Below are 16,054 nucleotides of genomic sequence, written 5' to 3' on the forward strand. Positions count from 1 at the left end.
TTTCTACGGAGAGGAAACCCCTCAGCTTTTATGGGCGGAAATAGACAAAGGAAATGAGACAGTTATTTTCTTCAAAATAAAAGCACAACCATCGGAGAGTCTATGTGCTTTTTCAGTGACTGTTACTGCTCATAGCCACTGCATCTGTGACAGGAGAATCCCACGCAATCTTACAGAAATAATTATAACCAGCACAAATAAAAACCAAGAATAAAAAACAAAATGTGAAAACATAAAACATAACTAACTCTAAGGCTAAAATACGTTTGTTCCAGGTGTTTTTATTTGTTTGTAGAAAATTATAAAATTATTTAATATTATAATTATTATTATTTTATTCATTGACCAAAATAAATTATCCAGTTCTCGCAACCTGTGCTTTTTATTTTGAAAGTTGTGGCTGGAAGTCATTTTGCTACAGTTTTACCCACTTGATGGCAGCACAAGCCCCGGTTTTCCAAATAAGGAATCTGGCTGTTGCTTTGCGCGGACACACAGACAGACAGGGACGCACCAGAGCCGTGAGCTGAGGACGTCTCCACCACAGAGGAGCGCAGAGCACAGCAGCTCCACTTTCATTTGTCTCTCACTGAAACCTTTACATTTACCTGAAGGACTGTGGAGCCCGGAGACCGAGAGGATTTATTATCGGCAGAATAACTTTCCTCCCCAAATATTCACTGGAGTAACGATAATAATAATAATTTAAAAAAACAAAACAGTTTTGAGGGGATTAAAGAAGAAAAGAAGATGTAATTTGGGACCAGTTAACCAAAGACAAACAGGGGTCTGTGAACACAAACGGAATTTTCTGAACCTTAGCCCAACATTTGGAACTAGAGGACATTTCCAACTCCTTTTGAAGAGTTTCCACTTCTTTTTGAAGACATCTGTTTTTCCTCAGTCCACGTGCATTTTTTACTTCCATGAAGAATGTCTGTGGCGGACTTAACCTAGGCCTGATCCTTGGCTTTTGGAATTGGTGAATGCTTCTAGAGCGCATTGAGATCTTACCTCAGAATGCATCAAAGCCATTAAACTCAAGGTAATACTCACTCTGTGGTTCGTTTGAATCCCCACCCTTCACTCATTCACCAACACTGTCGTCGTTAGGATTTTGGTCTTAATTTAAACTATCATCAGTCATTCATCACATCCTCGACTTTTGGCGACGCGTCTGTGGATTTGGCGAGGTTTTGGATGATTAGTGTCACAACTGGCCCCGGGAGCTGATCTAGGACTATTTATTCATAAAAATCTGTATTCCGGCTGATATTTCCACCCTCTGATAAAATGCTCCGCTGCATATGTGGATGCAATTTCAAGCACCTCTCTTTCACACAGACACCCAGGCGCACAGCACTCGGGGAGACGCGCCGCCGCTGGTGGACAGTCAAACGTCTGGAGCAGGGACTGACTCAGCCCGTGGTGATGCGCGAGGCGTTGGGGAATAACAGTGTCTCCAAACTTCGTTCAATAAGCCTGTAATCCAGCACTCCTTTGCGTTCGCTCAGGGTTTCATATCCAGCAGAAGGTTATGTGAGAGCCTTTGGGGAATGAGTAAGCGCAACCCTTCCCATCGGGAACCATAAACGCTAGAATGATTTCCAGTTAAAACTGCTTTTTCAAACATTGTATATATATTTTTACTTCTTTTTCACCAGCTCATCTTTTGCTGATGTCGTTAGGTCTAAACGCTGCAGTTATTCAGCCTGGTGCTGAACTCCTAAAATTACCTTTGTCTGGAAGCATGTGTTTGTTTTGGTAAAGTTTGAAAGATTTTCAACCTGAAATAGGGTGTAGTTATTTTTAAATATACACGAACGCAATAGTTCGTTTTTGTCGATACATTCTTGTAATCCCATTTATTATGCTTTTCCAAAATTTAATAAAGGCAAGATATTTTCAGTACGGTAAGACTGTGCACAGGTTATATGGTAGAATCATTGCTTTTCATGTCAGGTCAAGTGTAACCTGTGTAGAAAAGCAGGTTTAAACCAGCCATAGTCTTTCCAGGTGGACAGACAGGTTGCCGCTGTGATGCTGGTGTCGTGCGTTCACTCTGACCAGCCTTGATCTTCCCACAGTCATCCACAGCCAACCAGTTTACCACAAAATGGGCTGCTGTCGTCCCCTGTCTCTGGGGAACCTCCCTCAGCTCCTCTTTGTGCTGCAGTGAGACTCAGTCATGTCCAGTGCGATGCATCCTGCGTGTGTAACAGAGAGGGATCCACACACACAGGTTTCTTTCCTCTTCGCATCACAAAGAAAAAACAAACCATAAAACAAACCACTCAGTTTGACGTTGAGTTTCTTATTTCACTGTAGAGTTTATAGAAAGTTGTGGTCTCGGTTTTTTCTTTTCTTTTTTCTTTTCTTTTTTGTGTGTAATTATTGAGACCAACCCTGCGCATGTTTTCAAGTTCCCAAATCAAACTAGTGGGGGCACTATAAAAACACACAAACTCCATCCTTTCAATAAGACAGGTGGATCCAGATAGAAGTCATTCCAAGTTGGATTTAGACATTATTATTATTATTATTATTATTATTAATAATAATTTATTTTTAACAGAGTCATTTAAAAAAAAAGATGCACAATGGTTTGAAGTCACTGAAGTCATATTGTTTTGTTATGTATGCTGTATACCGTGTCTAATAGACAGTAGTTCTTTTAAATTTAGTTAACTGCCAACCTGGTGACCTTTCACTTCAGCCACTGCCTCTGCCAGCCTTGTAACAACACATAGAAAAAATATAATTTCACTAATTTATGAGATTTTCACACCGTGTCATGAACCTCACGTCAACAACCTGCAGCTTAATCTCATTTTTTAAAACCGAAAAAAAAAGGAACACTATTTTTTTCACTGCAAAAAAGTAAAAATAAAGTTTTTCACACTCTACAAGTGACATACACATGGTTTTACTGCCAGGCTCAGTGTTTAAAACAGTCAGTGTTGAGTACATAAAAGAAATAGACTCAATAGACATGACACAATTCCCCCTGACAGGCATGATGGCTGGTTGACAGGATGAGACAAGCCAGCTACACAAGACTGGCCTTTTTGAAGGCATTCATGCATGTTTGTCCCCTTTTCTCTCGACCTAGATGCCCCCTCTGTGGGTTCTGCTGCTTGGGAAAATACCAAAACTATTGACTCCTTCTCCTTCTTCCTTCCATCCCTCCCCTCTTCTAATCACTTCCCTCCAAAACAAAGGCGCGTAGTGTCTGAGGCTGTCTGCAAAAATAAACCCGCATTTGGATTTGTGACATCACAGCAGACATGTGGTGATGGAGGGTGGGGACAGGGGTGGTCACTGAGAGAGAGAGATGAATAGATGGTTGATTAGGGGACAGTCAGTGAGATGGAAGATAGATTGAGAGCGGGATAAAGATTGACTGGAGACAAGAGGCTGTGTGATGCAGGCAGACGAGGCATCTCTGTTGCCTCAATCAGTCTGTCAGTTAGAGCTGGATAGTTATACACGCACGGCCATTGAAGCCTAGACACTCGAAAAGGTGAACATGCCACTATTCCATGTCCTGAAACCTCCCTAATGGCTTTTCAGCTATGTGTGTGTGTGTGTGTATGTGTGTGTGTGTGTGTGTGGAGGGGGGTCTTTGCTGAAAGGAAGTTGGAGGTTGACCAGAATCTACAGAACCATTGGCTCCACTAATTAGAGCCTAAACGAGGAGCTTGGGAAAGGCTGCTTAATGAGGCTTGTCCAGTTAGACAGGAACTTGGGCTGACAACCATGTAACTCTTACACAGCTTTACTACAACAAGCCACAATGGCCACATTCAACATCAGCCCTGAAGCTCGATGCCAAGTCCGGAGTTATCATTGGATTGACAGGATTAACACATGATGCAATAGAAGTCAATACAGGACATGGAGAACCAATGGGAGAATGTTGGTCCTATTATTAATATTAGTTTAATGCAAGGGTAGATGAAGCGATGAGGTTTGTAAAATGGGAATTTTAGTCATATCTTTGGCAGACCTACAATAGACAATGACTGAAGACAAATAAAAAAAATAAAAAAAGATTTATTGCATTTCAATGCAAGTGTCAATAAAAACTCACATTTCACACAGCTCCTTATCGTGACCTCCCTACTATCACTATGAGCACAGACTCGCTCATATATCACACATGACCCGGGGCATTTCTCCATCTTTTAAATGCTCCATCACCTATTGACATATTTAATTGTTTCCATTTTCTATTCTTTGTCTAGTTTATTGACTCTTTTTATCTCATACAGTTGCCTTGAACATACACTCCAATTGACATCATACAGCTGCTTTGTAAAGCATTGATTACTCTTTCTGTAGTCCCATCTTAATGATGAAAGACGCAAATCACATTAAGGCGACAACCTGAGCCTGTTTTCCTGTTTATTAGTTGTTTTGGTTAAAAAAAAAAAGATTTTTAATCATCATCGTTATCCAGTGCTCACAGAAATGGCATTGAAAGAAAAAATCTCACCTGCTTTTATTTTCTACTTTTGATCAACAGCACTTCCACTTTACATGTGAAAATTGCAACCCCAGGGAGTACCATCAAGTTTTTAAGCCAAATCTGTCCAACCCATTTGCTGTTAGTTCTGACATTTTTAGGTTTTTGTCGTAGTGAATGATCAACGATTAACTACAGCTTTGAATAATCAATAACTGCTGTTGCACAATCTAGCTCCTTTGTAATTATACCAACATTAAGAATGCTCTGTGCTGCACTTTTGTCATGTTGTCAACTGTACCTGTCTCCCATTGGGCGTCCACAGTCCCACCATTGTAAAGGCTGGCTAATGCATCAGCCTTTGTTCAAACGGTGGTTCAGTTCTTGCTAAAGTAAAAAGAGTATAAAAGCTTTTGGTTCTTAGAGGTTCATCAACAAGGAGTTTGGGTCAAGAAGGAAAGTCGTCTACACAGGACGTATCAGTTAATAATTCTGAATCGGTTAGTCCATTAGCCAGTGTTCAGCTCTGCAATACTCAGTGCCAGTCTTAAGACTGGTTCCCAGACAAAAGGCACTGAATCATGCATCTCCTCCCCTGGCTGTAGAGCTTAGCAACAGGAATGATTAGGTGATCACACATTTTCCTCCTCACTCCTGACTTCATAAAATAATCTCTCATTCTCATTCATGACTGAACATAGAAATAAATCCAGGTAAAATAATAACTGTGTCAGAAGAAAGTGTTTCTCATACCTGACGATGAGTTGCACTGACATGTTTTTGTCCACTAGGTCCATAGACTCGATCTGTCTATGGATTAATATATTTTTTTTTTCAACATTGTCTCTGATTTGTAACTTCATAGACCATCTTTTTTAGTTTGGTCCATTTTGCCCATTTATTGTGACAGCTTCAGTGCCTTCAATTCTGCCACCTCCAGCTCAGCCTGCTGTCTCACAGCCCGTGACAATGTCTCGAACAATGCATTACAGCAGGTCTCAGTACTGTCTTGTAAACCTTCCCTTTCACTCTAGCTGCTATCATTCTGTCACACAACCACCCACTCCACTTCAGGTTACTACAGAGTCTTGGATGGAATGGGAAAAAAATAGCAAACTACCAAAGTCACCACCTTTTATGTGAACTTGTTTTTGATTATTTTTCTCATGAAAAGAAGATGAAAACAGTCTCTCAAAAGGTAGCTGAAGTCATTTAAAAAAATATACAATTCTTGGAGTTCCACCATAAGGTGAGCCACAGAGAGCTCTACATGAGTCTGTGTCATTTGGGATGTTTAAATTTGAAAACAATATTACTTCAAAGCCTCTGTGATTGATACACAGCTGTTGGACTAAAGTCCCCTTTTGTGCAGAGCTGCGTTCAGTGGCTGGCATTTAATTATGAGGCCATTCTGCAGTTGTCTATTTGAAATGTCTGTGCTTTTAGTATCTGGGCAACAGTGTGGTTTTAAGGTCATGGCACTTTGTTGTCCATTTGAACTAAGGCTTGGCAGCACTTGTGTGCTGATTACTGTAACTGTTTTATAAAGAAATCCCTTTTATGTGTCAAATAAAGTGCATGGATGAAGTACACTTCATATTTATTATTGACAGAGGAACCACACCAGACAGACAGAGGAACCCTTGTGTAGTAGAGGTTATATTTTCAGTTTAGAATCGGAGCTCGGTGGTTGCGAAGATCCTTAATTAGCAGGATTCTCTCCTCTGATCACTATTTTTATCTTCATGTTAGCAAAAGTGTGAGAGAAGCAGATGAGGCACCTTCACACATGCGTCTGTTTCTGTGGAAGCTTCTGATCACAAAGAGTCAGCAGCCAACATGTTACGCCGTATGAATGCAGTCCGTTAGGCCTCCGTACATCCACGATGCCAAAAAGCGCAAGGGTTTGTGACTATAATGTAAACAGATTGACATGATTGTCACTGAGGTTAAGTGACAATGTGGTATTATTTAAACGTTTTCCTCCATCCTGTCACTGATTTTCAAGTTTAAGCCCCTACATTTTCCTTCTTTTTAAATAACACTAACTTCCCATGTGTGGCTTCAAATATTTAACATGTAAATGTTGGTGTGAAGATTTGTGTTGGTACTGGTTTTTGGTGGCATGGTGTAGTGGTTAACCTGGAGAAGGTCCTGGGTTCGAGCCCCAGAGGAACCACATATTAATGGCGCCTCCTGTGGCAGCCTGTATGTGTGGCAAAGACACTCACACTGTGAATTTTCCCATTGTGGGACCATAGAGAGACTTCAAATTTTTATTCATTTATTTTTGTTTCTGGTATTGTTGTTATAGTATAACTATATTGGTTTTAAGCATCAAGTGTCTGGATGAGAGCCTGACATAAATATTATTTAAGACCTTTAGTAATTGGCATCATACGACTTTGCTGTAAATGCCTGAGTCCTCTGCTCTTCAACTGACTGTGTCTTTCTATCCCAATCCCTGTTAAATGTCATGACTCTTTATTTCCTGTTCCTTTTTTTTAATTACTCAACCACATTCAGACCGAGGTTCGAGGTGTTCCTCTCCACAGCCGAGGAGTTATACTGTCAAAGCCCAAAAATATCTAATAGAGTGCAACTCCTCCTTCTCCTTCTTCTCCTCCTCACAACCTCACCACCCCCGTTCACACTGGCACGCTGGTAGTTGAAGAAATGCCACAGGAGTTAGTCACATGCACGGTGGCATGTTTTGTTGCATCTCTCTCCCCACGCACATACTGTACTGTTCACAGACACCTCGCTTGAGAAAATCACAGATGGTTGCCTCAGCTTCCTCTGCTGCCTTCGCTGTCGTGTTGTGATCCTCCTTTTAGGTGAAAGTGAGTTCTTATTAACACGTTATGCTGCAGTTTTTTTATGTCATGTTTATTTTAATTCCTGACACTTGTTTATTGAATAAATATGGCTGTATTAAAGTCTGATGAGGAGAGTTTTGCTTCTTATCCAAGCTAAAGCTGTCAGGTTTTATGGGCACGCTCAAGTGAAACACACTCTCCACTTATGTAGATGTCAGCAGCGAGCGTTTGATAGCTACAGTATTTGTCCAAATACAAACAACTCTGCTCCGTCTTTTCGCAATAACGCAACACAACAGACACAGGTATATCTTGAGAGTCCAGTATGAAATTGTCTTTTCTTGATCCATTGTGATGAGACCAGGGGAAATCTTTGATCTGGAGTGGCTAGATAATCATCCGTGGCTGAGCCCTGATTTCCATCTCCATTCAGCTCTCCCCTGGAAGCTCCATAAGCAGCCGACAACACTGGAACTAATCAGGGTTATTACCACTCTCCCCACTAAACGCAACACTTCTCCAGATGTGGGCTTCCGTCTCTACTCCTGCTGCTGCTGCTGCTTTTGTGCATGATCGTGTTGCACAGTGTTTCTGTCTCTGTTTGCTGATGTTATGAGCTGATACCAGAACTTTATTAAACAGAGAGGAAGACAGAGTTATGAAATTTCTGATCAGATAACTTGCAGTGTAGTTCAACGTGTAATGAAATCTGTTGCTGTCCCTCTGTCCGATGAATACAGAGGACAGGTGAAAACCAAAACGCCTCATCTTTAATTCCTTTTGCTTAGAGGTCTGGAAGTCTGGTCTGTCGAAGTACATCAACTTACTGTTTGGTTCCTCAAGCAAGAGTTCCAATTTAATAGTTAAGTCTATGAGCTTTCTGAAGTCTGCTGGGAAATACCGGATTCCTGGTAAGACATTTTGTCAAAGTAGGTTAAAACCGTCTAAGGGCAGAGCAAGATTAAATTGAAGTGGTTGCTTTTTAAAGACAGGGTTCGGCACCTGTTTCACATGCCTAGGACATTTAATTGAATGTAGAATGCAACGGCACTTTATGTGAAACAATTTTGATGTTCTACCTATATTTACCCCGCTGTTATAATGCCTTTTGTTTGCAGTTATTTATCTCTGCAGTCTGCACTCGTTCCTCCTTCCCCTCCAATATCTCCAAAGTGCTGCTGATATCTTCCTCAGGAGCTGGTGTTGTGCCATATTAAGCCTCCCTGTGTGGAAAAACACCCCTACCGTGCAAGTGTGCATTTATCTTGTGTGCGCAACAGGGAGGCTTCTGGCAGGGGTGCTCATTCTGGCACAACAGAGTCTGTTGAAAATAGGTGGTTCTATCTCCTTACTGCTGCCTGTATGTTTCATCTTCAGGACAGTGGCAGTGATCATAATCAACAACATAGATGTCTAAATGTGAGGTCCATGTTTTTGAAGCAACAACAGAACAAATGTCAGAAATGCCTTCAGTCTGTTTCAAACAAGTGTCTAGTCTTATATCCAGTTTGAGAAATATGTTGTTGTTTATGTCATGTGTCACTTCAATACTAGAGGACAACCTAGAGCAATGAATAGCAGGCCTATGTGGGTCACGTGGTGGTTGATACGCAGGACATGGACCAGACTTGATCTCAGGTTAGCACTTTGTCCAACCTGAAGATGTAGCAGAAACACCTGTTTTGTCCAAGTGAGGTGAACAAGACATGGGCCACACACCAGCCGAGGTGGCTTTCAGCTATTCAGCCTTCAGCCACCTTTAGATATGCAGTACACAAGGACAAAAACACACAGGTAAAACAAACCTTTTGTTTCTTTAATCTAATTACGTATTTATTTTTCATGTTATTTGTATGTTTTGCTATAAATGCATAAGAGCCTCAGCTTATTTTTCTTTAATTGTCGGTGAACACATTCTGATCATCAAATCTAGTTGCCTGTTATCCACTGCCAGCTCTGGCATTTCTTGTTGGCTGTTCAGAAGAGATTTTGAGCTCACAGTATGTTGCCCCAACCAGTGAGCATGTTTGGAGCAGTGTAAGCCGATGAGCTGTAATGTACGTTGGTGTCAAATGCAGGCCAGTGAAATCCAAACATTTCACTGACCGTAAAATTAAAGGTTTCTGATTAGAAAGGATTGGCTTAGATGAACTTTCTTCACCTTCTAAGATACATGAAGTACATCTTCTTTGACCTCTCCCTCAAATCTTCTGTGGTCCTATAACACTGACTGTACATTGACTGCAACACCACCATTGTCAGTTTTGTTGTACAGCAGCTCCTGCTAAGATGAATCATTGATTTGTGACCCCTCTACGTTCCACCTCACTACATCTAGCGTCTTCTTTTCTCTACTCAGACCACCACGACGCAGCTGGGTACCACACTCAGCATATTTCTGTCCTCTTGAGCACTTGTTAATTTGCTGTTCTGCTCTTTTATGTAGTGCTAAGACTACGCAAAGTGAACAAAATAAGAATTAGAAAAGAGAAAACCTGTGACTGTGAAGAGTTTTCTCCTCCTATAAATAAAAACTCCTGGTCAGCTCTCGTTGTAAATTCACCCTTTTTACCAGTGAGTGTTTAAATGCTTGGAATGGAAGAGCAGGAGCATTAGGCAGGATCTCTAACAGAATCAGTGAGTGTCTCAATATTGATTTTTTTTTTCTCTCTGCACAAATACGAATAGCCACTGCGAGGCTGCTTTATGCAAACTGAAAACAAAAAACTGTGGCCAGGGGGCAGTGTGTTTGTTTGACCTAGTCTTTTAAAGTGATATCTGTGAAACACCTTGAGGGAATTGGATCAGTTTAGTCACGACACCATGTTGTTTTTGAATAGTAGAGGTCAACTCCTCTATGACCTCAGGAACATTTGACCTGTAAATCTCAAGGATTTCCAAAGTTATGGCACAAACTTTTATTTTTGATCTCTGGAATCAAACGTTCATATAATCAGGTGAAAATGGGCTTACAATGATGAGTCCATCAATACGCCTGCACAATAGGGTTTGCAGAGCATCTGTGTTTTTAAAAAGTTTAAAATCAATCTGTTTTTCTTTTGCAAAGTATTATTCATTTCCAAATTGTCGCTTTCTTAGTTGTCTTTTACCAGAATAGTGAGCTCTCCTTAAACTGTGCACGGCTATTATATTTTGGAGCCTCAGCGCTCTGTTATCAAGTTAAATTTATCCTTTTTTAAATTCAATTTTTTAACCTGCTCATGTCTTGAGTTAACATACTGGCTAGCTAGAAGTAGCCTAACCTATGCTACACCACAAAGTCAACAAATGCTCATTAAATTCCCTTTTAAATCAATTTTCATCCAAAATTGCCACTCACAAAAGAAAAAAAAAAGAAGCAGTCAGAAAACTTTTACTTTTCTATTATTCTAATTTAATTCTTAAGGAAATTACAAATCTCAATTTATGTCTTTATTCTAAAAAACAAAAACAAAGAAATTCTCTGTCTCTGTCTGTGTCTATTTTTAGACCGACTCTCACATTATATTTCTATACCTATAGATGGTAGTAGCTGGGTCCTGGAGGACTTAAAAAAAATCTGTTTTCCTCTGCTTCTATTTCACTTGTTTTTTCTTTGTCCCACTTTCCCGATAACCTTTCCTTTTACCCGACTCCTTGTTTCAATCCAATTTCATCTCCTCCGCCCAGATCTCCCCAATTTCCTCACCTCTTATCTCACTGCCTCCCGCTCTCCTCTTTATAGTGGTTCTGTGTTGATTCCTACCCTCTTTCCTTCTCAGCACTGTATTTTAACTTCTCCCTCCCATTCTCTTCTATCCTTTCATCATCTCTGCGCTCCCCTCTGTACCTTACTCACTTCTGCCCCAGTGATGGATGGTATGGGTCAGTGTGCAGCCTCTGACAGTGATAGCCTCTGGTCAATGCTCAGAGTCTCGGCTGTTAGTGTTATCTCTCTTCTCCACCCTGACTTTATTGGCAGGTTTCTCAGTTCATTGACTTTTGTCTGTGGGAGAAATGGAAGAGGAGGTTTTTTTTTAGTAACTGGCTCAGTTCCATCCTGAAGCAACAGGAGGTTGGATATGAATATTACAGCCCGGTGACTAAACTGGACACTCTTCAATGCTGCATGTATTGACTGTGCCCCCCATTATCCCCCCAGAAATCTACTGTTTTTAACTCTATTCTATATTTCACAAATTAAATTGAGGAGGTTTGTTCACTGAACCTGAAACACTTTCTTTTCCTTCAAAATGTATTTTATTGTTAATTACATTTATTTATTCTTTTGACAATTTCAATCAATGTCGGCTAACGATAAGGCACATTTGTATGTGCTGCTTAAGTACCAAATTCTCTTTGATAAATTACCTTTATTAGAAATAAAAATTGAATTGAAACAATCGTGCAGAGCAATGGCAGAGACTTGGGGCCAGATTTGTGCTTGTTTTTTTCCACATCACATTGTTTTGTTGACTTGTCAGCTCAACAATCTGTGATTATAGAAACAATCTTCCAGACTCTCAACTGAAAGCGGAGGTTTTTGTTTTTGTTTTTTTTTTTTAAAGATCAACCGTGCAGTTTTTATATTAAAGACAAGTTTTTGTTATTTACGGCCGAATGGTATTTTTCTTTCCTCTACTTAGTTTACAAATGTATCTAATGACACTGTTGGTGTTTTCATACCATAAGTTACATAGATAAAAGTCAGAGATTTATAGAGAAATGGATTGTCAACAATAAAAACATACTTTATATTTACAAATGCTTCATATCTGGTCAAAGGTTTGCAGGGTTTTATTTAGGAGCAAGATATCATTATATAATATAGCAATAAATAAATAAACAATTCAAGAATCAGTCATTTGCCTTGTTTTTTTTTTATTGGAATTTAAGTCACACTCAAACCATAAAACCTGCGGCACCTAAGACAATTTAGTGTTTTATGACCCAGTGCTGTCCTAATATTGTCAATGAAGCTACAACAATCCTTCAACACGCTGTATTTTTATCCTCACATTGGTGTGAACTTCAAAATGTGACTCATTCACTGAGCTGTCAGTAATGGAGCATAAAAAAAGGTCACACTGACCCACTGTCTCAGCATCTCGCCTCTGTGATGCAGCGAGGCCAGATGTTTGCAGTCAGCAGGGTGTGTCAGGTGACGGTGAAAAATCACAGAGTGTATTTTAAGTGAGTTTATGAAAATATTATCTCAAAAGAGCAGCCTCCAAGCAGGACATAAGTCAAAAAGGATAAGTTAAAAACATCGGCATTGTGTTCCATTAAACAGACCCAGGCTTCGCATCGGGTGAGAAAAAAATCAGACAGAGTTCCTATTTCAAATTGTTGCCACGCTGCTATACTGTTAGCAGTGGAGTGTGGGAGGGACGGACAGATGGACAGACAGACAGACCGGGAGGGACGGACGGACGGATGGACAGACAGACAGACAGATAGATAGATAGATAGGTAGCACTTTATTAATCCCTGCAAAAGCAGCTACAGACCATACTAAAGTCATACTTTAAATAGTTGTGTTTTCATATACAGTACAGTATATAGTCTGTTTGTGTAGGATCTCAGTCATCCAGGTCATTAATCCAAGAAATAGTTACATCACAAGTGGACAAAGTAGTTTTTTTTTATATAGTCTCTATGTTTTACCATGTCCTAGACCAATGATAGCTGGGACTAGCTCATTTAGCAACACATTTAGCAAAAAAAGAGTACTAGATCAATAAATGAACAAAAACTTAGTAAAATGTCCAGTTGAAATGGTGCTTTGCTACAGTTTGAGGGCAGAAATATACGTGAACCTCCATGTAGAAAATGCTAATACCCCACTGTAGGAATCTCTCTGTTTTGACTGTACTCTATAGCAATGAAAGCTTGTGCTGACACAGACCTTGTCAGAAAGCTGTTAACCTCAGCTAAAGTCAGATTTTCTCTGCAGGCAGCTGAGTGAAAAAAAAACAAAACAAGTTTAGATACTGTGACTTTCTGTCGGGCTGAATATCAAGCTTCCAGCCAGGAGGCTGTTTGATACAGAGGCATTGTTTTCTTGGCTCTGGCTAAGAGTCAAAGGAGAGACGGGCACATAACAAATCAAGTGTCTCTTTTTACCACCTCCCACTCCTTCCCCCTCCCTGGTGTGTAATGAAGAAACTAAACATGATGGATGAAGGGGATTTTTGTTGTTGACCTTTCAGTTCACTTTCTAAAATCAGGAGAGAAAAAGTCACTCCAATCATGTGATAAGTACATGATTCACCGTCATTCAGTAAATCACATTCTCTCTTCATATCTACCTGGTCCTATGTTTATAGTTTCAAAATAATAATATAATATAACTTACATCACATTCTTACACACACGGTAGAAGATTGGTTCTAGAACTGTTCAGTTGCCTTTTTTTTCCATATACTTATTTTCATCTTTACCTACCTAATACACTGAGGCTTCAAGATACGAGTTTAATCCGTTCTACAACAGCACTGTCGTATGTCGAGCTGCTCGTATTTCTATTGCATTAGTTAGTTCCAGCCCCCAAGGGACATACTATCAAATAATTAAATTAAACCCCATCTAATCATCAAAAAGGATGCTATAAAATAATAAGAAACATTTTATATTATTGTTACAAAAATGGGTTAAATAACAAAGCAAGGGACAGTGAGCGAGATGCGCAATAGATTGTTGGGGCTACTAAGCAAAGGACTGGGAGTGAGGACTCAATTTAGATGAACGAAAGAGAGAGGGGAAGGAAAAGAGTGTTACGGTCAGTCACAGCAGGCAGGACCCAAACACAGCACAAGGGAGGCGCTCTTCAGGTGTTGCAGGTTTATTCAAAGTATAAAATCAACAAAAACTCACAGGAACAAGGCACAGAATACAGGCATGGTCCTCTTCAACACATGGACTGTCTCAAAACACATGGACACAACCAACAACCAAACATCAACAAACAACAATCCCACAAAGACAGAGTGAAGGCGAGATATATATATATACCCTGGGCACCAGGTGACACCAGTGAGACTAATGACAGAGACACAGGTGAAGGTGATCACACTGATCATCCCCACACAGCAGACAGTCCTAACAAAGAGAGTAATAAAGCGATGTGTAAAATAACCAAGTGAAGGACAGTGAGTGCGACAGCGTAGATTAAAAAAATGGAGCTCGGTTGAACACTCGTAACTTGATGTTTCCTCATGTCACACTATATTCATTATCTAATGTCACGTTGTTTTTACTTTTGTTGGTAAGATACTTATCAACAAACTACAAATATTCCATAAACAGTTGGTTTTGGTACCAATATTTACAAAGCTGTACATTCTGTACATTTAAGTATTTTGGAAATCCTACCTACTGTACTCCATGCTGAAACTATTCCCGGTATATATGTAGGTTTATTTCTTTATAGAAACAGTGAAACTATGATGATCAAACATTTTATCAGCCCTCTTTTGTTGTAAGCCACATGCCAGACCTTGACCTTGAAAAGTCACCTGGGCAGTGTGGCTGCTCTGACCTGATAACGGGGCAGCAGACATGAGGAGCAAATGCTTCTGACAAAGCAGGTGCACTGCTGACACGTCCTGTGAGGCAGATGCTCCCAATTTAGTTCACAGTTGACAGAAAAAAAAAAAGAAAAATGGTGGATGTTAGAGATACCACGATGCCTTTGTAGATACAGCACTGTGAGGAGACATTCAACACAGGGGGCAGCACTGATAGTACTCTTCTGTTTTTTACTTCGCAGCCTGCTCAGGCTTCAGTTTGGTGGTGTGGTCCTGTTGCGACCTACTGGCAGAAGGTCTTGTTTAATCCTAGGGTGGAAACAAGGAGCTGTTAAGCTTCCTTGGTTATGACTGTTGCCTTTGACTTGTCAGAATGTCCAATGAAGGAGATCTAGAGGAAATGTCCATTTCCGCTGCCTCTGGTCATCAGTGAACATCTGGAACCCACAGATGTAGCGTTAGTACGCAGACAATCCCTACTAGAATCTTTATTCCTGTGTGTGCTGAAAGAAACACACTTGATTTTTCTAATGTTGACAAATCTGCGTGTCTGCAGATGGAGATTGTGTTAACTATTCTATTTCTGCTGGAGAAATGGAACCCAACATGCCTCACTTGCTGTGCACTCAGTGGTTACCCCCCACCACCGCCAAGAAAGATGTCACAAAAACAGCACCAACTTTTATGGGTTAGCTTGTTGTTATTGTCAGTTCGAGAGCATTGATTTTAGAAACAACATCACAGCTCATTACTTTATACCAGAAAGAAAAAAAAAATGTTAGATGAAAATGTCTCATATGTTTAAAATGAGAGCTAATCATTCAAAAGATTGAAATGAGAAAAAGAACAAGTTATTCCCACAAACCATTGCACCGTGTGACGTGATGTCACGTAACATTTACAGCATCTGCCAAACAATGTTGATGTACAGTAGATGTTTACTAAGAATATAGGCAACGCAGTGTCTCATCTACTCGTGCATGATGCTAGCAAAGTAATCCAAAAAAATAGGAGTCTCTTATCTTTGGTAGTTCCTGATGCTGGTGTAGAAAGAGTAGTAACATAAAAAAGTGCAATAAAAAACATCAAGCTTATGTGGTGGCGTGAGAGTCAATGTTATGAAGTGGCCAATAGAATTGACCTCAAGGATTTTTCTGAATAAGCCTGGCTTCAGTGGGGGCATATCGAAGAGATAGAGGTAATTGGTGCAATATGTTTTTGTTTTGAAATTTACTTAAGAAATTATTTTTGAAAATATT

The 16,054-nt window shown here is 40.0% G+C and overlaps 1 protein-coding gene across 1 annotated transcript in view; it reads left to right on the forward strand.

Moving 5' to 3' along the window:
• The first annotated feature begins 476 nt into the window (after positions 1 to 476).
• adgrb1a (adhesion G protein-coupled receptor B1a) overlaps positions 477 to 16,054 on the forward strand; it is a 101,666-nt gene continuing 86,088 nt past the window's right edge. The window contains exon 1 of the mRNA XM_025061655.1: positions 477 to 1,045. The gene's annotated coding sequence lies outside the window, so the exon portion shown is untranslated. The remainder of the gene's footprint in view (positions 1,046 to 16,054) is intronic.

Source organism: Cynoglossus semilaevis, chromosome 13, assembly GCF_000523025.1.
Source record: "Cynoglossus semilaevis isolate Cse_v1.0 chromosome 13, Cse_v1.0, whole genome shotgun sequence".
NCBI lineage: Eukaryota > Metazoa > Chordata > Actinopteri > Pleuronectiformes > Cynoglossidae > Cynoglossus > Cynoglossus semilaevis.